Source organism: Camelus ferus, chromosome 5 (assembly GCF_009834535.1).
Source record: "Camelus ferus isolate YT-003-E chromosome 5, BCGSAC_Cfer_1.0, whole genome shotgun sequence".
NCBI lineage: Eukaryota > Metazoa > Chordata > Mammalia > Artiodactyla > Camelidae > Camelus > Camelus ferus.
In genome coordinates, this window is record NC_045700.1 from 27,214,138 (window position 1) to 27,232,368 (window position 18,231).

At 38.8% G+C, this 18,231-nt stretch overlaps 1 pseudogene; it reads left to right on the forward strand.

Annotated features, from left to right (window-relative positions):
• Window positions 1-7,068: 7,068 nt before the first annotated feature.
• LOC102520289 overlaps window positions 7,069-18,231 on the forward strand; it is a 126,792-nt pseudogene continuing 115,629 nt past the window's right edge.

Consider the following 18,231-nt stretch of genomic DNA (forward strand, 5'->3'; position numbering starts at 1 on the left):
TTACTTATTTTTTTATCCTTTGGATTATATGGGTAAGTCTTATGTCACTGCTAAAGGGAAGACAAGAGTTTGCCTTAGACTCCTTCTTCATCCTCCAAAGTGTCATAACCATAGTAGGTATCAGGAAATATTTCTTGATCTTTGACTTGATTTTGGTACTCAAATCAATAAAAATTCCTTAAGTGGCCTCAGATAGTCATCCCTCATACCTACAGAAGCCCAGCCAATCACACACAAGTTCCCACAGCTCCAAAGTCAAGGATTCTGTGCCTCCAAGTATCAGGATCTCATTAGGGTTTTTCCCCAGCTGGGACACACAAGTGTCCTTCACTTTTAATCAGGGGCCATCCAAGATCTCTCTCTTGCCTTCCGTCAAAGTTTAGGGATATTAAACTAAGAGGCTTATGTCAATAACAGATCCCCAGGTCCAACCCCAAGATTCTAATTCAGGAGGTCTGGAGTGGAGCTCAGGTGGCTGAGGTTTTAGCATGTGATAAAACTCAGGTGATACTAATGAAGGTGTTGCCCTATTTGGAGGACAGGGGAACTGGCCTTATCCTTGACTGTTATTTCTGGCACCTAGCACAAGGCCTAAAACACGTTTGTTGTTCTGACCCCAAAGCAGCCAGTCCTATCCTCAAGCAAGCCAATACGGCATTGAATTAAAGTAGGGGCGTTAGAGATGAGATTGGAGATTTAGCTGCTCCTGTGATTTACCTGCATCTTTCTTTTCCCTGCTGGGAACCACTCGCAGCCTCATTTTGCACCTTGTTTACAACCATCTGCTGCTTCTGTGAGCATCCAGCTATCTTACATCACCATCTTGGCCCCTGCAGTTACATGTGGGCACATGGTTCTGTGTTCTACCATCGGCACCAGCCTCGAAAATAAGCTCAGGTGACTAGAGAGCTACAAGCAATCTGGAGGAAAGAGAGGAACTTGGGCCGAATTCCAAGAAGAAACTGAGCCGAGAGTGCTCAGCCCTCCTCTCTATTTCCCTTTGGCTTTACAGGAACTGGTGGCTTCGGGAAAATTGAAGCTGTGGTTGCCGGCATTTGTACATGTTGTCTGATGAGGAATAAGATGATGATTAGGTGGGCAGGGAGTGAAGCCAATGCAAATGTTGTGGGCTGAAAAAATGCTTAAGGAGTTTTGAAATCTTTTATAAGGCAGACTCACTCTTCTTGTATCAAACTTTCATGCACCCGCTATCCCTTACGTACCTCAGTGACTCTGAGAAGGCAAAGCAGAGGCCGGAAGAGCAGTTTCTCTGATAATGCTGTGCTTGGAGTGGCTCAGTGTGAGGCACACTAGAGTTGAACCGAACTGAACTTCAAGAAATAGAGTACCAGGGTCCTTTGGCAGCTCCTTCACCTAGCAGTTTGTTCACTTAGGTTTAAATTGTGTCCTTTGAAAAATGAGATGGCAAGAGGCAACAGTCTATGAGCTTTTGTATGTTAGACACCAAAATAACCTAAACCCAAGTCCTTTTATCCACACATTCCTCAAAGTATTGCATCATAGGAAGCTCATCTCTGTGAAATACATAATTCCTGAATCCACTTAATAAGAACAATTTTGATAGCCTCCATTTTATAGATCTTGATGCACAGAAAACTAATAAGTGAAAGTAAGCACCTAGAAGTGATAAATTATTAGAAATTTGTACAATAATCTTAAGAATGATGGTGTTCTATGTCTTCTTCATTATTAATGAACTAGACAATCATTTTTAAAACAGACAATGGTGAATAGCAAGAAGATAAATATTTTACATTTTGCATTCAGGACCTTCTCTCTACAAAGAGAAATTTCATCTTATAAATATCTCATGTTATTTATTCAATTACTTCATTGTATACTGCTCTTTGCCACTTGAATTTATATAGGAAGAAGAGCCCAGGTTGTTTTTTCTTTTGTACTTGAAACTCAGGGTCCTACATTTTGCACTAAATAATCATCTTCACATATTTTCCTTTGCCTCTTTTGGATTTTAATATTTGAAAATGGGTAACTGCTTTTATTCTACAAAGGTGGTGATTTACAAATCATAGCTGAACACTAAAAGTGCGAGAGAGTGCAGAACTGATGCAAACAGTGACACCTTTTTGCTGTGAAAATTTCAGCCAGTCCTAATACTCATTACTCTCCAATCCTCAAGAAATAACACAAGGGCACTAGGTGTAAATCCTATCATCACCTAAGCTCCACAGACATTCAGTCTTAAAGAAATGTTTTGGACACAACCATCACCCACCCTAACTAATCTAACCATTCTTGAAGCAGGTTCTAACTGAAGTGAGAGCATAATATTTAAATCATACTTCCCAGTTTAAGAAATGCTGTAATACATCTCATGTGATTTCCACATTAATCCAGTCATTAGCCCATTTTACAGATTAAGGTGCTGAGAAAAGGTTATTTTGCTGCTTTCCAGAAAAGCCTAAAATCATCCCACATGGAAAGTGGGAGATTTTTGAAATCCTCCCAATTCAAGCAACATATATAGCTATAAGGCAAAGTAGAGCATGCAGAGCACTGGAAACCAATACATCTGAATTTAAGTTCTGGTTTGGGCACTTACTAGCTGTGTGACCTTGGGCAAGTTATCTAACCCACTTGAAACTCAGATTTTTCACCTATAAAAAAATAAAGCTAGTAATAAACTACCTCTCTGGGTTGTTATAATGGTTAAGTAAAATAATGCAAGTAACAGGCCTTGCTTTGATGCTTGGCACTCAGTTACCACTCAGAAAGGGATGCTTTATAACAAAACACACAGTGCCACCTGCTCTTCCTAATTAACATCCCTCATAAACACACCCAAATGAAATAACAAACCAAGTAAGATTCCATCTATGTCCCTGGAAAGACAGAAAAAAAAAATGCCACTCTATAATCAGCCACACTGTTTCTGTATCTCTTATAATAATGAAGGCTTTATTTTAAGGGGCTTACAAAAGCAGAGCTCCCTTAGACTAGATACAAAGAGGAAGGTTTGGGAAACGAGCCTCCTCCTAGGGCAATTTCCTTTGCAATTTCCTTTGAATATTTGACCTACACAGAGAAGCTTTCTTATTCCTCTTTACCATTGATTAATGGCATATTTTTCAGGTGATTTACAAGCCTTTAACTCGTGACATCCTGAGCGAAGCGTGACAAAACCAGAATCTTTGGTTTATCCATCCGGCAAATTTCATTCACCTAACCTGGGAAATAGATATCATCTTCATCAAAAGGAATTGCTTCATGCACTTGGGCAACACATGCCTGGTTCCAGGCTTCCTTCCTCCCTTCCCGTCCCTGCTCAGACACCAGGCAAATGGGATTCCTTCAGGGAGGGCTTGGATGGAGTCCAATTCAAAGACATATAATTGGCAGTTTTTTCATCTTTCAAAGGCCTTTTCAATACTCATACTGCTGCAGTCAGACTTTCTTTGATTCTCACAAAGCATTGCCTCACCTCCAAGACTGTTGCTAGGATATAGGGGATATCACAACTCCTGAATACATAGGCGGAAGGAAAAGATTTTCCTCCTCCTTACAAATGTCAGTCTAATTCTTGCTCTGCTTTTCTTCAAGGCCAAACTCAGGACAAAGAATAGAATTACCAGGATGAAGTATTCAAAACAAAAGTCAGAAATCAGAGAGACCAGAGCCCGACTGGGAATGGGGGTGGGCAAGGCCCTGTGGGAGAGAAAGTTTTGCTTGCTACACTGGTCAGATGACTCACCAGATGTGGACCAGATCCAGAATTAGCAATGGTGATTACATGAGGGTGTGTATATGTGTATGTGTGTGTGTGTACACATGCCTGTGTGTATATCACAGACAGGGGAGGGTATTAAAAGTCATGTCCCCTTATTTCCTCTCTAAAGGCCTAGCACTCTCTAAAGTCAAAAGGTCAGAGAAGAGAGCTCTAGGATTTATTAAGTTTGAGGCCTTTACTAATATGCAAAGACAGTATCTGGAAGGTTTAGCATATTAAAGGGTTATCCACTGTGGTAGTTTCAAAATACATCCATAAATTCTTTGATATTCCTCCCTTCAAAAGGTCAAACCCTGCTCCCCTTCCCTGAAATGTGAACTACATTAGTGACTCAATTCTAGCTGGAAAATGTGGTGGAAACAACAGTGATGCTGACTGGTTTCTGAGATTAGGACATAAAGATAGTATGACTTCCTCCTTAAACTCCTTTATATCACCCACTCTGAGGGAAGCTGGCTGAATGAGGGCACTTAGGTAGCCTTGTGAATAAGCTTACAAGGAGAGGAACTGAGGCCTCCAGCCAACAGACATGGGAGTGGGCCATCTTGGAAGCTGATCCTCCAACTGCTGTCCAGCCTTGAGCTGACGGGAGCCTCAGCCAATATCTTGAATGCAACTTCATGAAAGACCCCAAGCTAGAACCATCTAACTAAACTCCTCCCAAATTCCTGACCCAAGGAAACTGTAAAGCCATAAATGTTTGCTGTCTTAAGCCACTCAGCACTGGGTTAGTTTGCTTTGCAGGAATGGATATCTAATACAGCCACCTTCCCTCAGTGAATATATTAGTTCAGATTGGCTAACCATCCAGCCACCAAGGAAATCAGGCCTAGAACTAAAGTATTTTAAAGAGAAGGGCAAGTCAGTTATGTCATGTCCTTCTATCACTTAGAGGCCAACTCATGCTAACAGAGAGGATAAGCCAGGGTAGAGCACCGTGGGAAATCTTATGACACCAGAGCCAACAGGGCACAAAAGGAGATGGTAGGGATCCAGAGAGGAGCTTTGACCTTTTTTCAGTGTTACCCAGAATTTGCCTCTTGGTCCTTATAGGTATGAGCCCACCTTCTGCTTCCAAAAGACAAGGCTCATTTGCATCCAGTGAGACAAGGCCACAAGCACAGAAAACCATCTATACAGAAAATCAGAGGGAGGAAGAAGATCAATCATAGCCAAGAAAGGCCTGAACATCCCCAATTTAAACATCCTAAGATTAAAGCTCTCGCAATTCAAAGAACATAATACTTTCATAAAGAGTAGCACATCATATACACTACATGGGTATAAACAACTAGACTAGTCAGTGTGAACATAACAAGGTTCTGACTACAACAGTTCCCAAACCCAGCTACATATTGATTTACATCTGAGGAGCTCTGTGAAAAATACAAATTCCTTAGCCCTGAAAAATCTTTGGAATCAGAATCTTTCAGACTCAGGCCCAGGGCTGCAGCTTCTCACCGTCAGAAAGCATCAGAAGACACTGCATCATCGGTTTTGGTCATAGTTACCTCGCTGGCCTCAGACTTCCCATCTACAAAGACAGATTCACAGGGATGAAGAAAAAGAGTTGAATAATGACAGAATACCTTGAATTCGTCAACAGAAAGGCACCACATAAATACAGGGTTTGCTACTATTATGACTCTGTTCAAGGAACATATTTGTTTATAGGCCTCCTTGGATTACTGCAGAAGCCTATTTCCCTTTGGAAAGAAACCTTTGAAACTAGTTAATATCCCTCTGCAGTGGACAAACACACAGAGTGGGGTTTCTTCCAAGGACATCTACCCTAAAGGTGGCTTTCAGGACAACTCTGTATGTTTTTGATAGAGGGTCAAAGGGCCATATTCACAGCTTGCAATATCTTAGCATTTGTGACCATCATCCTGGGAACTAGACTTGATACCTTGATAGCACAGACTCTTAACACAAAGCTCATCCATGAATTACAGCCCTGAGAAGCCACTAAAAGCGTCTAGTAGATGTTTCTAAAAGCATTCCCAGTTTATAGGCATTCACAGCAGAAAAACATAGCAATGAAATACATTAATATATTGATTATGGTTATTGCTGGATAGTGGGATTTCAGGTAATTCACCATTTTTCTTTTTATTGTTTTATTTTGCCCCCCACCCCGCTTTTTTTTTTTTTTACAATGGTCATACAATATGTATAATTAGAAAATAACGTTGTTGATTTTTTTTTTTTTTTTTTTTTTACTACAAATCGGGGGAGGGAAGTGGAGGTGATAGCACCAGATCCCAGAGGCTGCGGCAGCCTGGAGACAACTGGATCCACGCAATCTTGCCTGAGGGATGTGGGGACCACAAAGGGAGGGCCTACTTGGGAGCTGGAAACACTTTCCCCTCCTCCTACCCTCCAATTTCCTGCCCCTTCCTCTCTTTGTTTTACCTGGACTGTGCAGAAGAAGAGCCTGAGAAAGGCAAGACATCAATCTGAGAGCAAACAAGGAAATAACCAGCACCATCGCTTTTCATAATTATTTTCCATTTTATCTTTTGACGTTTGGGAGCACAGGGTGGGACAAGCCCACACAATCCTACAGGGCACTCCTGTCACCACCACACCAAAAAGAGAATGCATTTTTAAAGCACTGTGAAAACTACCTAGCTAGATTGCATAAGTTCATTTTTTATGGAAAGGCCTGAAGGCATCAAAATCAGAGGTGGGAGGAAAGAGTACAGTTCACAAAATGAGCTGTACTGTTCATTGGAAGTATTTTATACTTAGGTTTAGATATTTAGGCCTATTCATAAAATTTATAAACAGAGTGCTCTTGTGGATAAGGTTTCATCACTTGTTTGCAAGAGGAAGAAGATAGTTACACAAGGCTAGGTGTTCTAGGTAAGTTATCACTTTCTTCATCATCTTTGTTTTCTGTGTAATCAGGCAGTGCTCTGAAATATGGAGACCTCATTACAACAATAACAATCCACTTGAAAGAAGGAGACAAATACTCACTCACCAAACCAACAAAGAATGCGCAGACTTTCTGTGCTTGTAAAAGTTCTGAAAGAGAGGCATAATCTATTTCTCCAGTGCCTAGTCACGCACTTTACCTTCAAAAACAACATCAGGTTCTATCAGGTTTTACAAAATACTCTGTAAGTGTGAGTTAACTAGGTTTCAGTTGTAATTCTCTTTATACACATCTCCCATTCTTTTATTAGAATTTTTTTAAACTGCAGCCTTTGCTAAAAGCCAGTCCACAAATGCAATAAAATTTTCATTAAAATATTTAAAACCCAGAACAGCAGCAATAACATCAAAACTAAATGCTAGCAGACTGCAACAGCAAATCTCAAGAGGCCCTTCCACCACACAGCACTGTTGAAAGAGGCAGCGTTTCACACTTTGTCCAAAAAGTTATTAAGCCTGGATTCTTGAAGGGGCAAGGTAAGAAGAGTTATCCAAAATATTGGATTGTCCAAAGAAAGTGTCTGGAAGCCTCTACTCTCTCCTCTCTACTTTTTTTATAAAGGATAGTTGGATTGGTGGCGGTGGGTGGAGAGAGAGAGAGAGAGAGAGAAGAGAAGGAGAGAAAGAAAAGAAAGAAAGAAAGAAAAAGAAAGAAAGAGGGAGGGAGGGAGGGAGGAAGGAAGGAAGAGAGAGGAAGAATGAATTACTGTGTTTAGTTGAGCCTGCTGTTAATATGCTTAGCAAACTACAAGGCTTGGAGGTCTGAAGAGAGTCAGGAACTACTGCTACCCCAGAAAGGGAAGTGGGTCAACTTAGCACCAACAGATGGGGGCACTTATATATGTAAGTTGCCTATATACATTACCATCTAACAAATCCATTAAAATAAGAATTAAGTGCCTACTATGTGCCAGACATAATTATACATAGAATAGAAAATTTGAAATGAGGACTGCTCTGGGAAACACTGGCCTTGAGTACTGAGGACAAGCCCAGAAAGCTAGCCCATGAGGCCTGAGGACATGGCTATTTTCCAGGATTCTGCTCATGAGACTCTGCCCCCATGGGCCTTTTTCCAGAAAGTTCTAGAACTGTCTGAAATTCCTGTAACAGGGGTAAAGTCCTACAACTTCCAATAAAAACTTCAAACTGAAAACACACCTGGGAAAGGTAGTGCTGTTAACTTGATTTCACACAAAATAGCTGCTTTCTTGAGAGTGGTTTTGATGTGAGAGTGAAGGTTGAGTGATAACAGGGAGGAGATATAAGACAGGGATCCTGTGTACCTGAAAAGGAGCTGTCCTGTGAAGGAAGAAAATAAAGCAAAAAGGATGTCGGAAATAAAAATTCTCTTATGCCATCGTTTAGCTCGGGGAAGAACTTATCTTGCTTATTTTTACATTCACCAACCCATGGCATTATACATCACAGCAACTACCTCAACTGCCCCTCCCCACGACGCCTAAAGTCAACCCTTGGATGTTGACCAGAAGCAGATTCCAGAGCCTCGTGTCATGAACTCACAGTGGTAGCAGGAGGCTCCCTGCTCTACAACCAGGGAATGAGCATCACCAACATGAAATACAAAGGGTTGCTGAGGACAAGAGCAGAGAAACTTGCATTCCTTCGGACTATTTGTTAGCTCTTTAAAGAAACCCTTTTCGTGGTTTGTTATGGGGCTTGTTATGGGGTTTGCAGCTCTATAGTGTACTTGTTACTATTGTTGTAATAGTTAGTTTTGTTATTATTTTCCCATAATAACCAACTACCATTTTATCCTTCCAGCGATCCAGTAAGGCAGATACCGTAACTGCATTTCAGAGGAAAAGTTCCATCACTTGCCCAAGGTCACAAAGCTATTTGTGGGTGAGAATTTGAGGCCAGATCTGCCTCCCCTTTGAAACCACTGAGCCCCTGAGAGCAAACATTATCAGGATATAAATTATGTATTTCAAGATACTTAAAAATAGTTTTGTTAACATGGAGTACTCCATAAACAAACATATGAAGTCACAATGTGCCTTTACATTATTCTTCATTTCCCGCCCCTGCCCTTGTTAGACTCCTCTTTCACTTTTCTCCCTCCCTGCCATTTCTACACACCCAACACTTTTCTCCATCCTCTGCCCTTTTCTTTCTTCTTCCTGACATTTCTTCCCTTTCTTTACATGGCTGAATGTTCTCAGAGCAGAAATAATTAAGCTGATAGGTTTGAATTGACAAGAAACAACTTCAAAAACCTTTCTCAACCAAGACTTCTCAATGGAATCACAGAACACAGAACAACTCTCTTCCCAATTCTTCCAAGAATGGTACATAGAGAGTACTATTCTAAAAGCATGAATCAAAATTTCATGTATCACATGCAGTGGATGCTTAACTCTTTCACAAAACTTTGACAAAGGGATACCCTTGTACCTAGACAGTAAAAACATTAGAAGAAAATAATGAGTTTTGCCACTCATAAACATATACTCTAGGGGTTCCGAGGAGTTAAACATGAAAAAAAAAATAGTGAGCGAAACTGACTAAAAATATGAGGAAGTGAAAACAAGTGTTAGACCTAGGAATAAATCCAAATAGAAGGGGAATTCAGTCATTCTTATAAACCAACTTCCATGATATATACACATATCATCTGTGCTTTTTAAATTAATATTTGTCTTTAAATATTTTCATATTTTCTTTTCATATTTCTCTTTTTGTTTAAGGTATTTATGTTAAAAACATATCAGGCCCCAGCTAAGCCTGTCTCCTTTATACGGAAAATTGAAGGAGAATTGAAATAAATAACTTTCTATGTGATTCAGTTTTACAAAATGTAAGGTCCCAGCTCCACCTAAGGTCACCCTGACCATTACAGTAATAATCATCTTACCCTAGGGAACCCTGTATTAAGAAAATCAATCAACAAATGCTTACTGAGCCCAGTAATTTTCATTGCACTGTACTTGGAATTACAAAGTCTCTTTGAATGAAGAGCTGATATTCTAATTTTGGAAGACCCACTCCACTACAATATGGCAGATGCTAAAATCAACTCCATCTGCCTCTTTAGAAGATACATAAAACCTTGCTACATGTAACACATTTTGAGTCCCCAGGACCCCAGAAAAGAAAGTGGTTGCCTAGACAAAAATTCAGCTCCACAATAAACAAGCAAATCTTAAGTCCAAGTGCTAAGAAAGTTCTGAGGCAAGGGATGCAACAGACCACAGGGCACAGATTTGAATATTAAGCTCAAATAACTAATCAGTCTTTGATGACATGGATTATTTGCATGATTCTTATTATTAACCAAAATTCTAAAATTTAATCACAGGGTGCATTTCTTGTTCATGTTTAGAAGCTCTTATTGAAAGGGCTCCTTCATAAAATGATATTCTAATTGCTGTGAAAATAATCAAGATACCACTAAACACTTTTGTCACAAGATCTTTATTTTTAGCCTCTTACCCTTTACTATGCTGTGGAAACCTCTACTTCACCAGTCCCTTTTATTGCTCAAAGATTATACATATTAAAGAGAAATAAGAAAATTTCAATAAATAAAACTTAAAGTAAAATTTACTCTCCCTTCTCACAATTATTCCTATAATAACTAGAAACACAAACAGGGGGATCATTATATTTCAGCAATTGTCATGGTGACAAAGTAATGCCAGACAGCTGCACATGATTTTTTTTAATATTATCATTTGTTAAAATATTTTAAACATTGTTTGGATGTTTAACCACCAGCTGGCTAGAAATGAATTTCAGCTTACTTCATGTTACGTCTCTAAGGCCAAAGAGCCTTAGACTTTTTGAAGTCCCCACACTAACAGGGTCCACATGTGTAAATAAGGAAAGCAAGCTTTACGGCTTGGGGGTTTGTGTAGACCTGGATCTCACTCCCACTATGATTGAAAAATTCCCAACTTGATTAAATTTCAGTGCCTATAAAGTGTTTTGAGCTCCTCCAAGAAAGACGCTATATAAATACAAAGTATTATTATTAGGTGGCAGTGGAATTTATTAACAGTTTAGTTATTCCATCAGTTTGTTGGCATGTAGTTTTTGTTCTGGCTTGAACAAATCCACCTGTAGGGCTAAAACATAATTCAGTTCAGTGATTCAAAAAGCCACCCTGTCTCAGACAATAAAGAAAGCAAAGATAGTCTCATTGACCAGAAACAGAAAATTAACCTATGCTGTTGCAGTCTCATGTCCCAACTTACCATGAGTAAAGTCATGCTAACCCATTGCCAGGGTCACCCGAACTCAACTATTCTGTCTTTCGAGTGGCATCTTTATTAAACCATCATAATTACCCTCCATCACATACACTGCAAAACCGAATGCACCCAAAATACTCTTCTCACTCAGTAATTCAAACTTTCATGACCTACCCTTTTTTACCTACATTTCTGGATATAATGATTTTCATATGTTTAGTACCAACTATCAAATTTTATAGTTTATTTGCCAATTAAGGAAGAAATATTTATTGATTTTCTATAATAACAAAGAAAAATTCACACATGCACAGCTCTATGTGTAAGGTACTGTGCTGGAAAGAAGAAAAATATGAAATATAAAATAAATCCAAGGGATTTAGGATTCAACTGAAGAAATGAGATGCGTGCACTCTGAAAGACGATTAACAATATAAAGCAGGTAGCTCTTGTTCAATGAATTAAATCAGACATTATACTAATTACGAGTGTTCCAGCAGGCAGTCATACAAACAACTCAAATAGAGTAATGCATGACCAAAGTTGAGTTGGGACCAAACCGCTGGTCCTTAACACCAGGTTTCCATTAAAATCACCTGGAGAGTTTAAAATAATACTGATGCCGGGGTCCCACCCCAAACCAATTAAATTAGAAGCTCTGGAAAGAGCCCAGGCACAGAATGTTTTTAAAGCTCTCTAGGTAATTCTAATATACAGCCAAGGTTGAGAACCACTGGGCAAGACTTTGAAGAATTCAATTGGACAGAAAAGCAGTAGGGACAATATAAAGATGAGGAGGGGCCCTCCAGGTGACTAGAAAGGTGCATTTGGGGAAAAGTGAGGCAACCCAGTGTGGATGGGCAAAGGATTCTGATAAGAGAGCAGGGAAGATCAGCATGAGGGAGGAGATCTGGATAGATACACAACAGGCTTTAAAGTCCAGAACAACATCTTCACTGGTTACTTCTTTGTCCACAGCCCATTCTAGGCCTAATCTCTCCTCCAGGTGTTAGGCTTTTTAGTATTTAAAAATTTTTTTTTTAATTTGAAATTACCATCCTAACTCCAGAATCTTTACTTTTCCAGGCTAAATCACTCCCGGTTCAATCATTCCTTCTAAGACACTCACGCATTCTCAAAATTTGAAGCCCAGGAAAACTCAGTCCTTGGAATCTGGTGTCACCAGGCAGAGCAGCCCTTCTTCACACTTGGTACTGGACCTTGCCATGTAAAGCTGAGGCCTTAGCACTTTTGCATTCTGGTCGTATCACTGCATACATATGGAGCTATTTAGTCAACTCAAGCCTTTAATGTTGGGTGGATGCTGTCTTGTCTTGCTTTGTTTTAATAAACCACATAGTTATTCTATGTATGTGCAGTTGATTTTTTTTTAACTGCAGGATTTTGCATTCATCTCTGTTCTATTTCAGCATATTTGTTTTGGCCCGCTCTCCCAGCCTCCTTCCTTGAAAGTTAATTATGTTTGATTAACATGATCTGAATGTGTCTATTTCCAAGTGCCAAAGTGAAGTGTTCATTAGCCCTTCGGTGAGATGCACAAATTACTCTACCAAACAGCAAGAAACCAATTTGGACTCTTGGGAATAATTTAACTCAATTCCAAGACACTTCCATGCCATTTCCCTGGTATTACTTCCAACTAAACAATTTATGTGAAGGAAAGGGAGCAAGGAATCAATGTGCTATAAACAAAGAAGTGAAGAATCGACATGAATTTCCTATATAGATTTCTGTGACCTTTGATCACTTAATCATCATCTACACTTCCTTTGTAGAAGTCCAGTGTGAGGTGGAAATGTAGATCCTGAACCCTCTTTCTGCCTCTTAGTCTCTCTACCACTATACACAGATTTATTTCATTCCAAGATCCTAAGCTTTAACCTATTGTTAATTATAAGCCTCTTCACAATTAAATCTATGAGAAATGTTATTTCTATTCAGAGGACACATTGGAGGAAGGTCCTGCCTCCAATTAGCACTCCTCTCTAAAGAGCAACTTCCAACCTCATCTGGACTTAGCTCTGGCCAGGGCCCACTTTCTTTCTCTGTACATCAGAAATTATATTGACCTACTTTCCTCAGCATAGCTAATAAAAAGTTGTGTGAAGCACCGTCCAGAGATAACATGGTCTATAAATGCTTTCTGTTCTGCAAATTGCATGGGACAGCCATGCATTTCTACAACTGAGAAGCCAAGTGCTTCCCAAGTTTGCATCTTAGTTATAACTAAGAGAATTCCTTGTGTTTGCAAGTAAGAGATGCTTTTTACTTGGCAGGTTTATTTCCTTAAATAAATGAGATAATCCAAAGAACAGTGGTTATTTTTGTTCTTGTTAATTTTCTACTGTTTCCTTCTAGAATACAGAACAAGAAAGATTAAAGAAAATATGAAAAGTGGAAGCCTATGGAATGTCTCTGAGTTCAGAAATAAACATGAGCATGACCTCACATTTAAGGCTGAGCTATGTGTGTGTGAACATATGCTTGTGTGAGTATATGTGCTTGAGATCACATATTTAGAGGGATGTTTAGCCTGAGATTGACCTCTTGCCTCTTTGAGCAGTGGCAGCACATGACAGGGAAGGAGGAAGAGAGCTCTGGATGCCCAAACAGTGGAGACAAAAGGCTGCTTCACATTCCATCAGGAGGAGCTGAGATGGTGGAACCAGAGAGTCATGTGGCACCAAGCACTTCATGTTCAGATTCCGCAGTTTCTAAAAGTGTTCGTCATGCTTAATTTTCCCCCTTTGCTGATATTAATAATGATAGCACTTAGCATTTCTAAAACACTTTTCATCTTCAAAGCACTGTATGAACATTACCTAATTAACTAACATTAACTAATTATAATTAAACTTGCCCTGGGCTCACATATCAGAAGAACTTTAAGAAGGGAGTGGGGAGGGAGGAGAAAAGGAAAAAAGCTTTCTAGCCAGACAGGTTTCCCGAGTTTTCTCAGACTGCATTTTGATTCAAATTATCACAGATTTTCAAACAATTTTTGAGAAAACCTAGGCCTCCCTTGCTTTCCAATGGTTAAATATTGATGAGAACAATAATAAACAATCTCCAGGAAAGAAAACTGTCATTCTTATACTAATTTGTATTGATAGAAGATTTTAAATACCAATTAAAAGGTGTTTCTCTGAAGCAACATGCTCTAACATATTGAGCCAAAGAAACTTACTTTCCTAGAGCAACTTCTCACTTCACACACACACACTCACATGCGCACACACTCCACAGACACATACACAGACTCACTGCTGAGTGAGTGGCATCAGAATTCTGATTTCCAATCTTTAAGTGCAGTGAGCTCAGTGTTCTAACTCACGAGCCTGTTTCAGACATTTTAATGTATCTATTGAATTTCCTTTTTATTAACCTTAGCAAAAACTTTCAGTAATATTATATCCCAAGATCAAATAAAGCATCCTGTTTCCATAATTCCTAGACAGAAAAGCCATATAATCAAATGAGTCTATTTGGATGCTTATTTTCTGTACGTTGCACTTATCCAAATTTATACTTGAAGGAGCGGGTGGGGAGATAGGGTTTAAGGCCTCTTAAGAGTTCCCTCTTGTTTTCATTCTAGAAATGTCTAAATGAAATATGTAGCTATGCTTGACTGGAAGCCATTGCTAAGACTTTGTTCTAGTCAGAACATGCTCAGACTGTTCTAAAGTATTCGCTTTAGCAACATGCAAGTTTAGTATTGTATCAAAAATAACGTTCCCCTTTATATAAACTCCTTTTAAAATGTCAGCGTTTAGTAAGGCAGCTGTGAAAAATGTGGCAATAATGGCATAATTTATCTTGTTTTGTTTTAAGTTCACGCTGCTTGCATTGGTGAAATAATTCTGTTTCCATCAACAAAGCAGACCCTCAAAATGTTATAGAGAAATCATTGCAACACGCCTTTATTCCTATAGGTTTGCTTACTTTAAAGGTCTCCAAGCTTGAAAAGGATGTGATCTTCACTCCTCGGTGAGTCTCCAGGAGAGACTGATACAGCTCAGCTGACAGTGGTTACTCTCAGAAGCTGGTTATCGATCAGCTAAGATGATGTGTGCCATTTATCTCTGCTGAATTTGATCTTTTTATTGCGCTCCTCTAACCTCTATGTAATGAAAGCCTGCGGGCCAGTGCTTGGTGGATCTTTATCCACTAAAGTCACTTCCACCTTCTTATTACCCATGTGCCTCCCCATGAAGATACACTTCATCTTTCTCCTCTGATGACTGGATATCAGAGATAATAGAAGGAAAGCTGGAAGGACAATCAAAATATCATCATGGAGAGGCCAGTGTATTTCATCTAGGGGCTAAATACTCTTCGTTTTTCAAACATGAGCCTTAGGCTTCTGCTTTGTAAAGACACAGCCATATTTGAGTTATTTTGCTCTCTTGAGAAGACTGTTTTGTTTGTTCGTTTTTTAAAAAAAACAGCAGAAATTAATTCAGTGCTTGGAAAGTGTCCAATATCAAAGAAAAATGTGTGGATTATATGGAATTCAACATGTCAGATTATAAGAGGGATGATCCTGCATCACAGGCCTCTTTCAGAAATACGAGACAAATAAAACGGACCACCAAATAAATCAAAAGAGGACATAATTTTGAAGAATGATATTTAAAACCCTTTCTCCATAAGACTAATGACATGTGCCATTTTTATTTGATAGCCTGAAGCAAAGTCACCTAACAACCCATGACGCTTACAGAATCCCGTCTTTATGTTTTAGCTTCTGCCAGAGAAGTTCTAAAACTCCTTATGGCATCTTATGAAAGCTCAGTACACAGTGAATACAAATCTGCAAAAGCTTGCTCTCCCACCTTAATCCTTTAGAGAGATTTATTCACTACTGATGAAAACCTAATTTCTGAGCCCTGCCTATTTGCTGAATCTAAAATCTCTGTTACACTCTTGATAATTGCTCTACATAATTCCAGTTTCAGATGGCATAATATCTGTCCAAGCAACAAACATCTTTATACAGTGAGACCTTCCTCAAACATTCTTCTAAGTACAGAAAAAAAGGAACTATTTTGTACACCATGGGTACTGAGCTTGAAAATACATAATAAGCCACAAAGATTTGGTGTGCAAAGGTAACACAAACCCAACGTAAATATCCGAAGGCCAAAACTTGCTGGGCATAGGTCCCATACAGAGCCTATCTCACAATGTTTTCACATTATTTAAATTTATATGCTTACTGATGGGTAATTTCTGCTGGAAACTCAAGGAGCTGTGACATGCAGAAAGTCCACCTTTGTTTGATCTGTTATGCTTGATGAGAGAATAAGGATTCTAATTAGAAGCTGAGTTTTCAACAACTTATTCTGAATAAAGGCAAAACAACTTCAAAAAGTGAAACCATCATCTTCTAAAGAGAAAAGTTCTCAAGATCAAGGCTGATTGGGGGTTTTGAAGCATAGAAGAGTTCCTCATGTAAAGGCATTGGGAATGTGGGAAGGATCAATTTAGAAATCTGATTTTTCCAAAGGAACTACATAAAATATGCAGTGTATTTGATTAACACACACATACACATCACTTGCCAGGACTGTCCCCTAAAAAGGACCTCATGGCCAGGAGCCTCCTTCTTCAACTTACAATTTGCAACAAAGCCAATAACAGAAGCCCAGCTAAAAGTCATGCACAGAATAAAGGAAAGGAGGACATGGATTCATGTTTAGTAAATGAACTAAGACAATCTCTGTAATGACTGTTACATTTCATTTGTGTACTCCAAGCAAAATCTGTTAAAAATAAATTATATATGTTTAAACTGGAAGTGTTCCTCGCATAATGGTATAAGGTACCCAGGGCTAAACTGAAATGATCATTCTAAAACTACAAAAATCTCAGGAACATAAATTGTAATTTCACGGTATGCCTTGAAATGGTAGTTTTGCAATAAAATTAAAATATATATTCTCAGTGTTTGTCTGGCAAATGCAAATACATGAAACAAACATGGTTAGTAAATGAACCAACAATTTGCTACATTTGGAAAATCTGTTTTTACACTGAAAACTTCAATTGGCAAAAACCTCAAAATTTTCTTTCTGAAGGAATTACTATTGGTATAATTCACATGATGGTTCCAAAATGATCAGTGATTGTAACAATAGAGATTTGCCATGCAACAGTAAATAGTCTTGCTACACTAATTTTCTTTGTTTTATGTACATAGTCTTCAAACAAGGGCAAATATAAACCAATTGCTGACGGATCAAATAGAGGTAAAACCAGAGGTTCAAATTACAAAAGAAATAAAAACCAACCTTAAATTAAGAAGACATATTGCCCAGATGGTTTTTGCTTGCTTCTTACCTATCTTGTTTGCAAGTGTAAGTAGACAGCCTAAGGGCTAAAAAAAAAACCCCAAAATGGGACTGCCAGTGTTTCAGCAACTCACCTGCCACCAAAAGAGCTTATTGAATTCTAGTATCAATTGTATTTTTTAATATAAACAAACATTGTTGATTTACAAATTTTTAGAGCAATGACACATAGTTAGCATTCTCCTTGCAACAGAAAACTTGCTTGGAAGTGACTTTGTCCTGTCTTTTTCAAAAGTGCATCATGTAGCAGCAGCTGCTTTCCTCTGAAGTAACGCTTATTTTTTCTACCATACTGGCCATACCATGCCATCATCCATTCTTTTTTTTTAAAAAGATGTTAGTTCATTTGAAAGATAACAATTTACTATTGTTGTTGATATTTCCTGAATTCTGCACCAACCAAATACAGATGCAATGACACAGACATGCTAGGAATCTACACTATTTGATCACATAGCTCTGTATGTTCATGGACAAAAAAGAAATCTGAATTAGCATACTTGTTTGATCTTTTCTCTGAAAGGTCTAAAGAACATTATGTTTAAAACACTATTAAATTCTACCTATTAAAGCACTCTTTGCCAGAGACAACAGTGCAGAGCAAAAAGACAGGGAAGCTGCTAAGTTAGAGACCAACACTCAGAGTCTGAGCTTTTCTACTGGCCACCGACCAGTGGAGCTTTGGTCATTAAACACCCATCCTCTTTACCTCAGGATGTTCATTTATAAAATGAGGAGGTTTGCCCTGTTATGAATACCAAAGGCAGTCTCAGAACCCCTGATCATATAGTGAAGCGAGGAAAGTGGATAAATAGGTTTTTTTTTCTAAAGAGATTTTTTTTAGAGGAGTTTTAGGTTCACAGCTAAATTGAGAAGGTACAGAGATTTCCTATATATCCCTTGCCCCACACTTGTATAGTTTCCCCCA